This window comes from Mastigoproctus giganteus, chromosome 4, assembly GCF_048544385.1.
Source record: "Mastigoproctus giganteus isolate SK-2022 chromosome 4, ASM4854438v1, whole genome shotgun sequence".
In the NCBI taxonomy this organism is placed as follows: Eukaryota; Metazoa; Arthropoda; class Arachnida; order Uropygi; family Thelyphonidae; genus Mastigoproctus; species Mastigoproctus giganteus.
The window spans coordinates 99,899,301-99,915,938 of NC_143578.1; positions in this window are offsets into that span (position 1 = coordinate 99,899,301).

Genomic DNA, 16,638 nt, shown 5'->3' on the forward strand with positions numbered 1-16,638 from the left:
GTAGTTAGCAAAACATTTGGTGGAGTCAGGCAGTTGGGGAGGGGGTATTGATTCTAGTAGCTTCTGTTCTGGATCCACATCTAGGTGGCATACAATGCATTTTCAACATAAAATGCGGGCAGGAAAATGTTCCCTACTCCTGACTGAAATCAACAGATTCATTGTTACTGATCAGGAACTAATCTATCATAATATATTTTTTAACCCCTAGCTCAGTGCTGTGAAGGGTTTTGTAAAGTCAAGGTACATGCGTGTACCTTCGGACCTTACAATAAACATCATGATACACTTCCATAATATAGTAATATGTTAATGTATGAAGACTGAATGCAATCGTTAATTTTTCGAGATATGGAATGCAATACAACCACATGCAAATAAAGTTTGTCAATTTTTTTTTTTGTAATTGGTTATCCAGTTTTCTCTCTGATCACTCACTGAAGGTGATGGTAGATGGCTCTCTGTCTTCTAACTTCTCCACTAACGCTGGTGTCCCCCAAGGTTCAGTTCTTTCCCCAACTATTTTCCTCTTGTATATTAATGACCTTCTTCCATTGACTGGAAATCCTATCCATAGTTTTGCCGTTGATAGCATGTCGCATTCCACTTTTCATTTTGACAAACATTGCCCTGCTCAATCAGCTTCAATTTCTCGAATATCCGCTACCAATTCCTTAAATGCTGATCTCCAGGTAATTCTCCAGTGGGGCAAAGACAACTTAGTTGATTTCAATTCTTCTAAAACTCAGCCTTGTCTTATATCTCGCAAAAAGGATTCTTCTGCTCCTATGCTTATCTTTGGTAACATTCAGATTTCTAGGCAAAATGATATATCTCTTTTGGGGATTACCCGGACTTCTAATCTCTCTTGGCACAAGCACATTACAAATATTGCTTCCTCTGCATCTAAAAAACTTGGTTTTCTCTTTCGCTCTCAGCATACTTTTCTTCCAAACACCTGTTCACTCTGTACAAATTGCAAATCCGCCCTACCATGGAATATTGTTCCCACATCTGGGCCAGTGCCCCAAACCTCTCTCAGGCTTCTAGATTCCAATCAGAAGAGGGAAGTTAGGTTAATTAAAGACTCCTCTCTAACAGTCTCTCCACTCTCTGTCTCATAGATGTACTGTTTCTGCTGCATGCCTTTTCTACAGATACTTCCATGGGCACTGTTCTTCTGAATTGGTGTCTATAATTCCCTCTCTCTCTTTCAAAACAGTCTGAACACATGCTGCCAGCAGCCAACATCCATTTGCTGTCCAACTTCAAACTTACAGAACCAACTTTTCATCTTCCTCGTTTATTCATTCAACTGCCGTTTTCTGGAACAACCTTCCTTCACACATATTTAGTTAATTATAAAGTTAGTTTTTATTGTGTAATAGTTTCAGGTCATACAGAGTGGAGGCAACAGAAAAGAATGCTTTCTGAATTAAATACAGTTAGCTGTAATTCCAGGTGGCCTTAACCAACTGCCGCCATTTAAAGTATTCACGTGTGAAGAGTGGACCAAATAGATGAAGCCACTAAATCACGATTTGACACCAACAGGTTACACAAAGTAATCAACTATTTCCCAGATATGTGAATGGGCAAAAATTTAGAGGGAGTTAGTGAAACACAAGACAGTTGCCATATCTTTCAAGAAATATGGAATCGGCAGTGTATTCGATGGCCTCGAAGCTAATATATTATTTCAAGAAAGTGAAAGTACAGACCATACTATGAGCAATGACAAATGTGATGGTAGCAACAATACATTATTGGAGTTATACAACGAGCAAAAGCTTTGTTTTATACTAAACACTTGGAGAAATTTGCCTTCTGAAATGTGGGTGCATGTTACTATCCAGAAAATATAGTATTTCTCATTAAATACTTTGTTTTTTATTTATTTATTTTTTTTGCCATCTTACTGGACTGCTTAATCAAATTTAGCTTTGCATCATGCTTACAAAAATCACATGGTTTTAACATACAACACAATATAACATTAATATATTATACTGTTGTTGTATTGTGGTGTCAACACAATATAACATTACTATGTTATATTGTGTATTTATTTTATTAGTATGCCACATATTTTATGCAATTAGATTACCACAAGTGATGACTAATTTGTTAACCATCAAAACTAAGAATGCCACAATACCAATAAAATTAAGCACAAATTTACAGAATTGCTGAATTTAAAGGGGGAATTCTCTGTTTATATATATATATATATATATATATATATATATTATGTGAGGCAAAAGTTAGGCAAAAGTAATAAAAATAAATAAATATGGCTATGTAGCTATCATTAGAGGCAGCAAATGCACATCCTCCACATGATGCCTAATTATATCTGATAATTAAAATAAATATAATATTTAAAATAAAAACATCAGCCAGTAGTATCATTACCCAGTAGTAATGATAGCTACATAGCCATATTTATTTATTTTTATTACTTTTGCCTCACATAATATAAATTATGTGGTAGTAGTGGGTTGATATGCTAAATAAGCAGCGCCTGTGCCGCCATCTATTCTTTTCCTTTCTATTATATAAGCTGGTTAAGCTTGCATTATGTCAGTGGTGTGGCTCTGATCAAGAGTGCTGTCTGTTCTATGGATTATTTTTCGCTGCATAAGGACCACCGCCATGCAAATCCTCTGCATTGGTTGATCTATCGGAGAATGGATGGATGGGTGGTTTTGTCCTTCGATATTTCTGCCTTTGCGATGATTTGTATGACGATTGAAATGCAGCGATTCCATGACCATTATTGGCCTCGTGGTCCTCTGTCGATATGGGGCATGATGGTCAGTCTATCATTTTGATATTTTAGTTTTTTGGTAGTTTCTTTAACCCTTTTTTGGTGATATTTTCACGTCTTTTGGAACTGGTACCTTCAAGGGGGGTACCGCTAAATTATTTATAATTGGCATTATTTTAAAATTACATCATTTTATTAATTGGGTTTAATGACTTAATTGACTAAATTATACAGGGGATTATCGACTACCTTTTTGTCCTATTATCTCTACTTTCCCTTCCCTGTTTGTTTATTTTATATTATTTTGCGTTTCGTTTCGCTCTGCATTATTGCCGTACTACTGGCTGATGTTTTTATTTTAAATATTATATTTATTTTAATTAACAGATATATATATATATATAGAGAGAGAGAGAGAGAGAGGGAGAGAGAGAAACTGTATCTAGAACACTGGCAGCTAGGAATGTTGCATCTGTTTATCCACTACTACGTGTATGAAATAATATACAAATACACTAGCAAGTTCATGGTCTTCAATAGCAAGGATTCCTGGAATTGAGATAAGAGAAAGAGACTACACACCCGTTCAAAAATCTAGCCTAGATATGAATTTGTAATCAACATACTGTATAAGAATCATTTTCAACAAGCATAGGTTAAACTCAGATCCTCCAATCATTGCCACTATTATACTAATATACTTAATATGACTGCATCTGTTTAATGAAAAACAAATCTAGAAGTTATCTTCATTTTCTGATGTTTTTTTAATTAATATAGCACAACAGTATCGTGTGTCGGGGGGTGGGGAGAACACAATAAGTACTAAAACAGGATTTTGCAACTATGCTATGTACGGGAATGTACATTGTTTAGTTGCAAAAGCAAAAATTAAAATTTGGGTTCTTCAAGCATCGTTATCTTATGTATAACATAATCTTATCTAAAATTATGGTATTCCACAGAAGGAATACAAAATATTAAATTTATAAATTTACCTAAATCTAAGCCATTCCTAATGCTAGAAAGGTGCTAAAATTGGAGTACTTCTCTGAACAGATTTCTATCCTGTAAGGCCTGTGCTAATCTTAGATACTCAGTGCATACATGATGCACTAAAATTTTTCTTTCCCAATGTTTTGTTTCAAATCAAGTATTTCACAATGATCCCCCCCCAACATAAACAGCCACTGAATTATTATTATTACTGATTTTGTAAATTCATTATGTAATACTGTATTAAATTAAAAAGTATATTCCAACTTACTTACTATATTTAAAGTACTATAATTTTCAAAATAAAAATTACAGTTACATATACACCTGAATCTTGTTGCCTGCAAAATTGTAGTACTTGGGGTATTTCAAGAATAATAAAAATTCAAACCAAAAACATTTCAAGCATAGCATCTTACAGATGAATATTCACATTCAAACAGTACAAGGAACTATATTCAAAATGAATATGGTGATAGTCATGTAAAATGGGAATAACTTCTGAACAGTTTACCTTAATAATTTAAAGCCCTCCCCTCAATTTAACCATTCAGGAATTGGGATGTTCCTTAGATTAGAGTACACACAATATTCATATAAAGGATATGAAAAAAATAGTTTAAATTTTTTCTTTTCTTTGAAGATTTAACAATCAGTCTTGAAAGTACAATCACAATTAATCACTGCAAAAATAAGCTAAATTAAATTTCCCGTTTGTGTGTCTTGCTGTATTCCAATACTTTGAGTAACACAAACTTCAGGTTTAATTATTGACTAGTAAGTCTGAATCCATTAAAATATACAGAATTAAGTGTAAAATGTGGTAATTTTAATTAACTAAGAATTTCTTACTATTTGTGTAGATGCTGAAAAATACTATCAAAAATAATCCTGTCTTGCACTTACTACATAACAAATACTTGTATGAATTATGAAATGAAGACTCATCCCCAAACTGTAATGGCAAAAGAAAACTAAAAATACACTAGAAAACATGTATACTTACATTTAATATTTCATAGTTCATAAGCACCTACTTGTTTTTCTCCATGTCAATTAAATATCTTGGTGCGACCTGTCCACCAAAATATTCAACTAGTATAGAATGCAGAATACTATTCATTAATTTGCACCATACACAAGTTTTAATCCTTGTCATATCAAATGAAGAAAAATTGATGACTAAAATTTTATGCTGGCGTGAGTGTGAAAGATACAGTCATTGGATGAGACACTTTCCGGCTAACAGGAAGATACACAAGAGAAGGTACAAAAGTATCTCTTTTTATGACACCTTCTGATTCTGGTTCAGCTATAAGAAAAGGCTGCATGATGAATGACAAGGATCCTTGCTTATCTTTTGGCATTACATATGGCATAGGGATATGAGCTGACAAAGACAGTTTAGGGACCTCAGAATCATCCTTGGCCACAGACAGCAAAGAAACCTCTTCATTCTCAGAAGAATTTTGGTTTTGGTTAATGTTTTTATTAGAAATGAATTTTGATTCTACACTCTCATTTGAACTATTTCCAATGCTATTCTCACTTTTAATTACAGAATGATATGGTATGAGATAACTCCTTTTCATGTCATCAGTTCTTTTTAGCTTATGTGTAGCATGTATGTGTAACAAGCATTTCTCTCTAGTGCGAAATCTCCTGTCACATTTGCTACACCTATATCTTTTAACTTTAATTGGAGAATACACACTTCCCTTCTCCACTATCTCACCCGATGTACCAACAGCTTTTCCCCCCATTAAAAGGTTACTTTGGAAAGGCTGTGTACCAGAGCCCAAAGAAGACATCCGACCATTATTAATCCTTGAAGATATTTTATGGCTTGCAGAGTGATAATGCAAAGAGTGGCTATACTGAAATACTTTATGGCATATGTGACAAACAAACTTACTCGAATTTTGTGGTAGATCTTGAGCATGTTTCTTTTCATGAGCATAGAGATTTAACAGCATGTGAGTTGTATAACTACAATATGAACAGCAATATTCTTGCATTTCATTTCTCAGAGGAGGTTCTGATAAATGACATAACTGAGTTGATTGTAATCTATTCTCTGTGTTTGATATAGAATCATTAGTAATCTCAACTGGCAGGGGGTTATTCATTTTTACAATTACAGTACTGTTGTTTTTCTGAGACAGTGATAAATTATTAACTAGATGGGTATTAGAATTTAGCCTTGGAACTTGATCGTGATTTCTGATTGCCGACTTCTGTGTATCTACATGATTATCACTCTGTGTTGAATTTTCTTTTATTACATCAGAAATATCAGTGTGCACATGGTTTTGCGAACCATTTTTAAACTCACAATTGCAAACCTGACAAACCTCCGAGTTGCCACACGTCCCTGAATATGAGCAAACATTAGCAGTTCTTTTCTCAGAAATGTTTTCAGTGGATGAATTTGATACTGATGTATCTTCAACAAACCCATGACAATTCTGCTTATGAACTCGGAGAAAGTATTTACTGCAAAGTTCCTTTTGGCATATGTCACACACTACACCCCCAGTACTACTTATAACTCCTTCAGGTGTTTGTTCTATGTTAATACCATGCATTTTTAGCATGTGAGTCTTCATGAAGTATTTATTACAGAGCTCTTTGTTGCATATATTGCAAAAATTGCGCCCTCCAGCCACTAGAGATCTGTTTTCAGCACACAGAGGCATATTCACTGAAGTATTTTTCACTGGGGAATTCATCTGCAAAACTGAAGCTCGTCTTGGGATATTATTGCTTTCAACTGAAATTCCATGTATATTTTGTTTGTGTGTTTTCAGAAAATATTTACTACACAATTCTTTTTTGCATATTTCACAATAAGAACCAGAATCATAGCCTGATGACGTGACCGTTGAACTCTGCGGTTTCACATCCGTGTTCTGCTGGGAAGATAAGGTTTCTGCTAGAGACAATTTATCAGTACTCTCAGGATTCGGTTCTTTGGCTGTTTGCGACAAATGGCTTTCCATCAAATGGTGCTTTTCAGAAATTTGAGGACAGTTTGGAATACCATCATTTGTTGGAGGGGTATGTATATTTATATTTGGAGTCTCTGGTAACTGGATAGGATCCAGTTTCATGTCTGCTGCCAATGACTGTGAAATACTATCATTAAGGAGAGAAGCAATCCTGGAAGGTTCTTTGGAGATAGCAGAGATGTTATGAATATAAAATTTATGCATGTTTAACAAATGCAGTGTTGCAAAAGGCCTGTTACAAATATCACAATTAAATTCACCTTTAGTACTGTTAGAATTTGCTATTTTTTCATGATCAGAGCAATTCAGATTTAAATTTTCACTACAGTCCTCTTTTATTTCCTTCAACAAATCTGGTTCTGACAGATGAGATTCTTTTATATGTTCTAACGACACTGTTTCTGATTCACCTGATAACTTATTTACTGATGAAGAAATATCATTATGCAAATCAGAGCTGATATTTTCTGAAACTGATTCTGTACCAATTTTTTCTGCCTTTTTAATTATTGAAGAGAATTCATATGCTGTAGAATTTTTTGCTTCAGAAGTGAATGTATTAGAAACAGAATGAGAAACAGACGTTACACTGGTTTGCAGTACTCCTGATAATGCACACTTATGAGCTTGAATAGCATAAATATTTGGAAACACTACTTTACAGTTATCACAATATATCTCTGTGTCTTTAGTTTTTTCCACTGCAGTGGAATTGGATGATGATGCAGATATCAGGGATGGCAATTTTTTTATACTGGAGATATCAATTCCATTTGAGTCACAAGAATCAATGAAACCATGAATATTTAATCTATGTTTCCTCAAGAAATATTTATTACAGAATTCCTTCTGACATATTCCACAATAAGCTTCAACATTGCTTACATTTTGTTTAGCAATGGTAACATCAGCTGACAAATTATTTGATAAAGGGATGCTTCGGGGACTATTTGTGGCAATAACACCTTGATATGAAACAGGTGTACCGGAATCATTACAATATACACCATGTTTATTTGCTTTATGAGTTTTAAGAAAATATTTGTTGCAAAATTCTTTGTCGCACAATTCGCAGTATGCTTCTGGATTGAAAATACGGATACCACTGCTTGTAACAGTACTTCTTCCTGATGTGGATGGATTCTGTCCCTGAGGAAAACTGAAAAAGCTGAGTATATTTCCTGAATTATGAAATGAAGATGCTGAACATGTTTCTTGCTTGGAATTATCACAGTACAATGGTATCAATGGTGGCATTTTTGGTAGAGCTGCTTGTTGGCTATCAGAATCAGAGTTTTCTGCATACTGTTTACAATCATTTTCTGGTGATTTGCACTGAACATCCTGAAAATGCTCCTGAGCCCAGTCACTGCTAGAATTCAATGAATGGTCAATGGTATTAATTTTGTCAAAATCATTTAGTGAACGAGACCTATTATCTGCTAGATGGGTTTTCACTGCACAGATATTTTGACAATGTTCAGTTTCTTCGTGTATTTTCAATTCACTTAAAGATTTAATGTGAATACCACATTGAAGACATAACAGGTACTCTTTGGCTTCTTTTTCATCACTATCCTTTTTGGTTTCCAGAATTCCTGTTGTACTATTTGGAGGTTCACTATGATTTACAGGTATTAATGGAGGTGTCTGATATTTAACAGGATTGCTCTGCTTGCGGCGTTTCTTCAATTTTGGCTCTTCTAATGAAACTTCTTCATAAATTCCAGTATATCTTTCTTCCTCATTTTCTGAAAAACACTTTTCAGACCCTACTTCTGTGTTATCTTGTGCAGACATAATGTAGCTGCAAACAGTCTAAATTTTTTCTTAGCTTTCACTTCTGATTTCATTGGATTTTTCTTTCATGTGAAAGAAGCCAATTTTTTTTTTGAAATGCATTTCTTGTGGGAATCCTTGATGCTGAATTTTCTAGAATATTGCACAATCTGCAAAACAGAAAAATTTAGTTAGCATCCATAACCATTTTATTATTGCCAATTATATATACAGCTCAAGGTCAAAAACTGTGTGATGGAGGGAGTAACCTTTTTCATATTTTCTACTTCACAAAATTAACTACACATAAAAATAAGTATACACAGAAAAACAAAAGTTAATGTTTAGAAAGTTGAGCTTTATAAGCTTTAATATAGCAAAAGTTAATCCCAATGTGACTTTCTCTCTTTTTTTTGGAAATTATTGCTTTACCATTCAATCTCACCTGGTCCATTCTGAATTATAAAATTGCTTATATCAATTTAAATGTCAAAAAATATTGCACTGTTTCTCAACTGCCTGACTAACGGGCAATGTTAATAATAATTCTCAGAACATTAAATGAGTCTGAAAAAAAAATTTAATTTGTTTTTATATATAAAATAAAAAAAAAGTTTCTGCACCCATAAAATTTTGCACTGGATTCTTAGCATCATTAAGGCTTGCCTTGAGTCACTGCTGTACATAATTTGTTTGAACAGTTAATACTTTTATCTCCTACTTAGAAATTTTAATTTGGAAAGCACTGTAACTTAACTACCAATTAAACATAAGGTGTGATCAAAAAGTTTGTGAACTGATATTGTACCTTGAAAATGCAATGTTGTAACAGACTGCAACTTGCCACATGTTTCTTGACTTATCCAGATATAGTAGCACATAACTATATGTGAAGTTTCTAGAGGAATTGGTATTACTCATGGGACATATCAGTCACTTTTAACACAACTTGGAGAATTTGATTGTGCCCTGCAACCTCACTGATAACAGTATGGCGAGTTCTACTATGTCTGGCTCTTCATCAACAAGTTGCTGCTGATCCACACTTTTTTATTTCCATTATATAGCTATCACCTGGAAACTAAGGCCTAGTCCTCTCAACAGAAGACTGTCTTCTCCAATTACTAAAAATGAATGCACTTTTTGTAGGGTTTAGAATCTATTTATAGTCTAACAATGATGTTTTCAGTGATTGTAATCCTGTAGTTGCATCAAAGGATCAAATTTCACAAACTGTCAGTTCTGTCACAGATTTGAATCAACTAAAGAAATTATTCAGAACATGACACAGGAACTATTAAAAATTCCAAAATATGCCTACCAAGTGTGCTTTAGAAGTTGCAGGAGTACTGGAATCTATGTACACAGTTGCAAGGAGACTACTTCAAAGGAGATCCATACAAATAGCCAGCAAGCTTCACCATTTCAAAAATATTACAAGGGGGTTTCCAAAAAGTAAGGTAACACATTTTTACTTTTGATGATGTTTAATAATATGAAGTTGAAATTACACACCAAGAAATAAGTGAACATGCACTACTTCTCCACAAAGTCTCCAGTTTTATTGATGCACTTGTCAGAATGATGGATCAGTTTATCAATACCAGTACTGAAGAAGTCCGTGCCCACACACACACACACACACAGTAACCAACATTGCACCGCCTGATGAACTTCCTCATCTGTGGTGAAATGCTTTCCTGAAAGGTGTTTTTTCAGAGGGCCGAACAAATGGAAGTCTGAAGGCGCTAAGTCTGGGCTGTAGGGGGATGTGACAAGAGTTTCCCAATGATTACGGCACAACCACTCATGAGTGGTGTGGGCAGTGTGTGGAGTTGCGTTGTTGTGCAACAAAATCACACCGATTGTCAGGAATCCTGGTCTTTTGCATTGAATGTTGGCTTTCAGTTTTTCCAACGTTGCACAGTAAAGCTGTGCATTGATTGTTCCTCCCTTCATCAAGAAATCCAGCAACAAAATGTCTTGGTGATCCCAGAACACTGTGGCCATGACTTTTCAGACACTGGGAACAGTTTTGGATTTTTTGCACACAGGAGATTGTGCATGTTTCCAGGTCATGGAGTCTTGTTTGCTCTCTGGGGTAAAGTGATGAACCCACGTTTCGTCTGCTGTGACTATGTGAGCGAGAAAATCTTCTCCATTGCTGTATCACAACAGGTTCTCCAGACAGATCCCCATGCGTTTTGCTTTGTCATCCTCTGACAATTGTCGGGGCACCCAGCAGGAGCACACCTTTTAAAAACCAAGGACATCATGAACAATTTTGTGAACATTCAACTTACTCATGTTCACTATTTTTGCAATTTCATGCAGTTTCACTCGCCTGTTTTCAAGAACGATGCCCTTAATGTGCGAAATGTTGTCTTCTGTCTTGCTCGATGAAGGCCTGCTCACCCCATGTTGATCTTCAATGTAAACGTGGACTGCTTTAAATTCACTGCACCAAAAACACACCGCTTTTTTGTCGTCACCTTTTCACCATACACAGCAACCAGTTCATGGTGAATGTCACTTGGTGAAGACCCTTTTGCTTGCAAAATGCGAATAACTTCACGAACACCTGTTTTGGACCATGCACGGTAGCTGCCATTTTGCAACTGGAATCTGCTGTGAGGCAACAGTACCGCAACACTGCACTGGCGGTCTTTTTGAATGTTATTAATGGATCTATCTGTCCACTGCATTTCATCTCAATCCCTTTCCCCATTATTAATTTTAGGTAGTCAAATACTTCTTGTATATTATTTTCTTCATTTAAAATGTTTTTCAAAGGAGGAGCATCTTGAATTTTAGTTATTAAAGAAAGTTATTTTTCTTTCATTTATAAAGGCTGGACAATCTAGTAGTAAATGTTTAACTTGTTTGTTGCATGTGGCAATGATTACACTGAGGTGGTTCCTTGGCTCTAAGCAGATAGGAATAGGTAAGATATGTATGTCCTATTCTCAACCTGGCAAGGGTTACTTCTTTTCGGACTTTTCTTTCGCTGGATTTCCACTTCTTCAGATCTGGTTTAATCTGAAATAGTTTATCATAAGTTTATCCTTCATGCTTTTTTGCCACTGTTTCTTACTGTTCACTTTGATGTTATGTCTGTATATGGTACTTTGGTGGTTGGAGGTATGTTGCCTGCTGCGGCTGTTTTGCTGCATAGTCAGCTTGCTTGTTTCCTTTAATTCTTGTATGTCGAGGGATCCAACAAAAGGTAACATTTTTTCTTTTAAAGAATTTGTTTAGGGTGATTTGAATTTGTCGCAGAGTTGGGTGGAAATTCTTTGTGTCAATGCTGGATTGTTTGTATTACACTGAGGGAGTGTGTGAAGATCAGATTATGTGGTAGCTTTTGGTGCCATATTTGGTCTATTGCCAACTTCATTGCTTGTAGTTAGTTGTAAAGATGTTACACTCTGTTGGGAGAACTTGTTATGGTATTATCATGGAAAACTGCTGCTGCACTGTTTTGGTTTTTGATCCATCCATGAATATTTGCGTGTATACATTGTGAATATTTCTTTAGATAGGCAGCATGTATTTGTTGAAAGTGTCTTCCCCATGTATGGAAGTAGGTATCACAGAATGGTGATATTATATCCCAGGGAGGTCTTGGTGAGTTTTGTATGACAGCTAGTTTATTGAAGTCAAGAGACCAAATTGGAAGTAGCTCCTTGATACGTATGTTTGCTGTTGTATGTATACTGTACACATTTTCCCGTATCGGTGTATATAATGTTTCGTACACAGGATGATTTGGAATACACTATTTTAGCTGCATAAGACAGAAGTAGTACTTGTTTTCTGAGATGGAGTAGTGGTTCAGAGGCATCAGCATATAGACTTTTAACTGGAGAAAAAGGATAGGCTCCTAGGGCTATGCGTAGTGCATTATGGTGTAGAGAGTCTAGCCATTTTAAGGTACTTGGTCTTACAGAGCTGTAAACTGGTGCCCTGTAATTGAGTCTAGATCTAATCAAGGTTTTATACAGATGTAACAAGTGTACCTGTCTGCTCCCCATGTTGTTGCAGATATAACTCTCAGCATATTTAATTTCTTTAGACAGTTTGTTTTAAGACACTTTATGTGATCTAAAACGGTCAGTTTCTTATCAAGGGTTAATCCAAGAAACATTGTGCTGGATGTTATTGGGATTAGTTATTCTTCTAGCTTTAGTTCTGGCTCTGGGTGCAAGTTTCTTTTCTGGCAAAAGTGTATACTTACTGTTTTTTGCTTAGAGAGTCGAAAGGCATTGTTTTGGGTCCAAGCTATTACGTTATTAATTTTTGATTGCTTTTGCAGTTGGTGCTCTACTGTTCACATATTTTGAGAGTGACAAGAAATGCTGAAATCATCAACATAAAACACTGCTTCTCTGGTATTTGGTATTTCTTTAGTTATTGAGTTGATTTTAATAGCAAACACGGCAGTACTGAGTACTGATCTCTGTGGCACTCCTTGTACAAAGATCTGCGATAGTGTAGTTAATATCCTAACTCAGAAAGCTGGTTTTTGCAAGAAATTTCGGATATAGTGGCAGACAAAAAAAACTGCATCACCTTAAAAAAAAGTAGCATTTGTAGTGAAACGTATAAGATATTGTTTTGATTACAGTCATTTTGTTTGTCGCAAAGCAAAGATTGTGTCAGATAATGCTCCTATTGCACCAGACAGTAATTGCAAGGTATTGCATTAGCCATTTCTATAAATATGGTGTTGGAAGGGTATACACACTCATTAGTACAGTCTGTCCTCGTATAGCACGATAGTTGTGTTCCTAGAAACTCTCGTGCAATGCAAAATCGTGCAATATAAACAACAGTCCCTATGGGAAAAGTGGGGTTAGGTGCCGACCACCCAAGATTGAACACACACATTTGGAACCAAAACATTACCAAATACAATAAATAATCGGGTAATTTTAATCGTTATAAAAAATAATATAATATTTTTTTATTTTTATTATACAATAAATAATAAAAAATATTTTATTATTATTATTTTATTTTATTAAATAAAAAAGTATAAATTATAATACGTAAGTCGTAATAAAATGCTTACGTATTTTATTACGTAATAAAATATTGCTACTGCTTTTGCTTCTATCGTAAGCAAACTTGTTTTTTGTTCGATTTTCTATCCAAACAGATGACAGCCGTTCCATCTCTTCCAATTCTTGTGTCTTAATCTAATGGATTTTAATTACACTTTGAGTTGTTCCCGCTATGAAAGTTGTTTTTATTTTCTCCGCATTCTTTGTAATTCTCGGCGTTGCCTCATTTAGGTCTGTAGCATGTGCAATATCACATGGTCTTTCATTTCGCTCAAAGCGTTTCACAATTTCATATTTTTTTTCTCTATCGACAGAGGCGGACTGGCCATAAGCCTTACCCGGGAAATCCCGGTGTGATTTTGGCCATAAACTGTAGTATGAGGCCACTATAAATTTTCCCGGGTAAGAATTTTTGATCCAGTCCACCTCTGTTTATCGATATTGCTTTTCTTTTTCTCTCTTAATCTGTAGTGTCTTCACCAGTATGCTTCCTTTTCACACCTTTTAAGCATTTTACTCATTTTTAGGGAATAAAGCACAATTACAAAACGAGGAGGCACCCTTAATACACATAAACAAAGCTGTGCGCGTATAGCAACTGAATAAACAACACGGTAAAGGCCGAGATACGCTATTAACACCTCACATTTTGCTAAAGCACATTTCTGGGGGTTACTACCATAAAACAATAAAAACAATTTCCAGTGGGGTTGTGCTAGTGGAATCTGTTATAAACTGGTAGTAAACTCCATCTAATTGCATTTGCGATTATACCGATAGCTGGAATTGTGTTATTTTTTACGTTATTATGGTGAAATGTGTTTCCCCTTCACTGATATAAAACATAAATACATTTTCAGAATCTTCTTCATTCCTATCGTGTTGCATTCGGTTGGGGTGATTTCGCATTTGACTGCCATTCTTGTAAATACAAAGGCCAATCATGCATAAGCAAATTCGGTTCGTGCTATATAAGATAACATTCCCCTATTCATAAATCGTGTATGATCGAATTCGTGTAATGTAAACACGTGTTATACGAGGACCGACTGTATCCTGTTTTGCGGAGGTGTAAGCATGGCTCCATATGTTCAGTTGACACCAAGAAAAAACGTGTAGCGTTGCTCTGTTCCAGGAAGGGCTTGCTATGTGTGCTATCGCTGATAAAATAGCCGCTACCAGTCAACAGCATCCTTGGTGCTGAAATTAAAGTGTGAAACTGGTGATGTGAAGAGAAGACTTGGATCAGGTCGTAAGCGAGTGACTATGCCTTCCCAAGATTGATAATTGAAATGGCCATGCCTTCGTAATTGCCATGCTAGTGCTCCTGATCTAAAACTGGACTTTGAAATGGCCTCTGGTGTTGAAACAAGTGCACGAACAATCCAAAGACTGCTTTCGGAAAGTGGTCTACATGGCTATCGACCCAAGAAGAAGCCTTTGTTGACCGAACAAATGAGGAAGAAGTGACTTGCTTGGGCTAAAATGCATGTTTCATGGTCAAAAGAGCAATGGGACATCATCTTTTCTGATGAATCGAAATTTAACCTGCATGGCTCAGATGGGAAGCGATATCAGAAGACGAAAATTGGAGGCATACCATCCTGACTGCACAATGCCGACTGTAAAGTTCCTTGCCGGTCAGATGGTCTGGGGATGCATAACAAGCAAAGGGGTGGGGTGAATTAAGTTTATTAACAGAACAGTGAATGCAGATATCTATGCTACTATCTTGGAGGAGTGCTTCAAACTTGTTATTAGGGATCATCACACAGATGTCCAAAACTGCATTTTTCAACAGGACTCAACACCTTACCACACAGCAAAATTGGTAAGTTTTATGCTATTTATATTTAATGATGAGTTTGTCTTCTTGTCTCACAAGGCTTAAAACATACTTACACCAATGTTTTCCCCTCAAGGTGCAGTCATATCTCAGAAATGAATTGTCAAATTAATAGAGTAAGCTTATCTGCAAAAAGATCTAAACCTCCCAAACACTTCCTAGTTCTTTTCACAAATACGTGTTCTCAATTCTAATCTCAATGATGTTCATTTCCACTTCCAGTCTGCCAAACCCCATGTACTTTTTCTGACAGAATCTCAGTTATCAGTTGATTCAACTACTGCTCATCTCAGTTGCCCAAATTATTCACTGTATGATTCCTTTCGCCTCAAAGGTGGTACTTGTGCATATGTCCATTCTGATATTCCCTGTCAGAGACTTGGTAATTTGAAATCTCCTCTTTTCGATCTTCTCTGGCTTAAAAATCTCTCTATCTCATGTGTCAAATTCATCTGTTGTCTCTATCATTCTCCTATCTCCACTAATCACTTGGAGCTCTTTGACTTTCTCCAGTCCAACTTTCCTAACAGTGAGGTAATTTTCCTTGGTGATTTTAATGTTCACAACTCCAGCTGGCTTCCGTTTTCTAGTCACACCGACCCAGCTGGTTGAGATGCTGAGGCCGTTGCAATTTCAAATGACCTTGCACAGACTGTTCATTTACCTACAAGAATACCGGACAATCCCAACCATACAGCCAACATGCTGGATCTTTTTCTCCCAAACAACCCTGTAAGTATATGGTCGAAGTGAGTGGACCTTTAGGTACCTCAAATCACAACTTGGTGATTGTCTCTTCTCTAAATGGAGCCTTTATCTCATGGCTATTCCCAACCTTGTATTTTTTGGCATTACAAGAATGAAAAATGGGATGACCTGCGAGATTTTTCATATTTTCCTTGGTCGGATTACCGTTTCAAAATTTCTAATGTCAACTTTTGCTCAGATCGTGTCAGTGAAATTATTCTTGTAGGAATGGAATCCTTTATTCCACACTCCACTTTAAAATCTCGTCCTTTATCTAAACCTTGGTTTTTCAATAAATGTGCTAAGGCTGTTCAAGAGAAGAAAGTTGCATATCGTAATTGGCTTGTTTCTAATTCTTCAGTTTCATTTTCTGCCTACACCTAAGCTCGTAACAATTGTAAAGCAGACATCAATCAGTCCAAA